The sequence below is a fragment of the Myzus persicae genome, unplaced genomic scaffold (assembly GCF_001856785.1).
Source record: "Myzus persicae strain clone G006 unplaced genomic scaffold, MPER_G0061.0, whole genome shotgun sequence".
Taxonomy (NCBI): domain Eukaryota; kingdom Metazoa; phylum Arthropoda; class Insecta; order Hemiptera; family Aphididae; genus Myzus; species Myzus persicae.
In genome coordinates, this window is record NW_019100638.1 from 5316 (window position 1) to 7513 (window position 2198).

Consider the following 2198-nt stretch of genomic DNA (forward strand, 5'->3'; position numbering starts at 1 on the left):
GGCTGCGCCTTGTAAACGACGGTTAGGCAATTACATATGCACAATGCCGTAACCACAACGACGAGAACTGGAAAGACCTATCGCGGGAATGATGATGGTGTACGTTAATTATGGAGAGGGGATCTCTGTGATCGATCCGGTATGGTGCAATGATCACAGAGCTCACAAACAACAGGGACAGTACTTAAAGCTAAATTAAAACTACTGAAGTCTTGTGGCGATGGCTTGGAGAAGATGGGGCTAGTGAGCGGTATCTCACACAACGTAATGTTGCTGGAGGACTTACGCTTTGACTCCGTCGATCCAGCGTGCAGATGTGAGTATCGCTAACTTTGACGGTGACAATAGTAATAATAATAATAATAATAATTTACTATTGTATCTTTCTGATTGATCGTTATTTATTTATTGAAAAAAATATATCTATAGTAATAAACAGCATACCTATTAATAAGGACAGTTTAATGGTTATTAATTAAGTATCCCAATCATTCTACATGACTTTGACAACTATTAATTAATAATTAAGAGTTTAAAATAAATTTAACTCACCAGTTTATTATGTGCCATGGACAATGTTTCTAGTTTGGTCAAGTTCTGCATTTCAAACGGTACCACCATCAAATCAACATTATCTATTAACAGAATTGTCAAGGATTTTCTGATGTTTTTCAACGACATCCAGGTCCAGAATATATCCTTTTCGAGTCGCGTCTTTCCTAGTACACTGCCCGACAGGCTGATATTCCTGAGATGTGGCATGTTCTCCAGTCCTACTAAGCATGGCACATCAACATTTTCTAATACTAGGTTTGTTGAAATGTCGAAATCGAATTCTAATGTATAACGTTTCATACACGAGAACGAGCCCATATCTAGCCTGTACCCGTTGTTGATAATATTGTCCTTATCGTTCAAAGCTATGTACTCGTGGATGAAAGACAAAATGTTCTGAATGTGAGTTTGAATTTCGCACAGAAGTACGACGTTGTGCTTGTGCGATTTGAATTTCAGCGCCACCCGGTCTGGATATGCATCGTAAGTTAACAACAAGTTCTTCCAGTTTATAATCCGTTTGGGTGGACCTTACAGGTTGGACTTGCAAACTATTCTCTTCTGGCGTGATTATGATAAATGCGGTGAGCGACGGGCACAACCTTTCACCAGTGTCAGAGTCCTCGATAATAGCTTTACACACTGAGGGCTCCATTCTTGCAATGGTGTGGTAAGACTCAATGTAGATTAATGGACGTAGATACAAGGATACTACGATACTAGTATTTTAGTCCTGGTGTATTGAACCGATGGCCAATTGCACCCGAACATTGTGTGGTAGAATTTTATTGTTTCGACGAGGACGCACATCGGTCACGTCGATTAACATGAGTCCTGTGTTATAATCCTATTCGTAAAATCACTCAGATAGGGTTACGTATGTTCGGTGGAATTGGTAATGTCAGCGACTTCGTTGTAGTCGTTTTGGATGATCGAACGATTGTAAACATTCAGTGTTGGGAATAGATAACTAAATTTCTATCTAGATAAAGATAAAGATAAAGAATAAATATTTTATCTAGATAAAGATAGAGATAAATAAATTTAATTTTTATCTAGATAAAGATAATTAAACAACCATTTTATCTAGATAAAATTAAGATAAATTGTATAATATGAAAATTTATATTTTTTCGCAATAGATATTTAACTGTTCTATTTTCATAACCAACACAACCATAGAATTCAGTGTCCTTTTAATAGAGCAGAGAGATCTGGATGAATAATAAATATAAAATAGGTATTAATTTTAATTATTGTATATAACTATATAAGGGTAGAATAATAAATCACAGTTAGTAACTTACTATTTATCTATTCTGTGCTACTATTTATTACAAATCAAGTCTTATTTTTAAGGTAGAAACAATAATAAAACTTTCATTTAAAAGAACATTATTATGTTATAATTAATAAACTTTCAAATCATGTGAAAAAATCTTTTAATTTTAAATTTTAATCAACAAAATATTATATAAAAATAGGTACCTGTTTATAATTTATCTAAATATCTAGATACGTAAATTGTTTATCTAAGATAATTTCTTAAGATAATTGTCAACAGTTTATTTATATTTATATAGATAAGATAAAGATAATTTTATTATTTATCTAGATAAATTATCTAGATAAAATTATCTAGA

The 2198-nt window shown here is 33.0% G+C and overlaps 1 pseudogene; it reads right to left on the reverse strand.

Annotated features, from left to right (window-relative positions):
• Window positions 1-543: 543 nt before the first annotated feature.
• On the reverse strand, window positions 544-1870 carry LOC111038387 (annotated as a pseudogene).
• Between the last annotated feature and the right edge of the window lie 328 nt (window positions 1871-2198).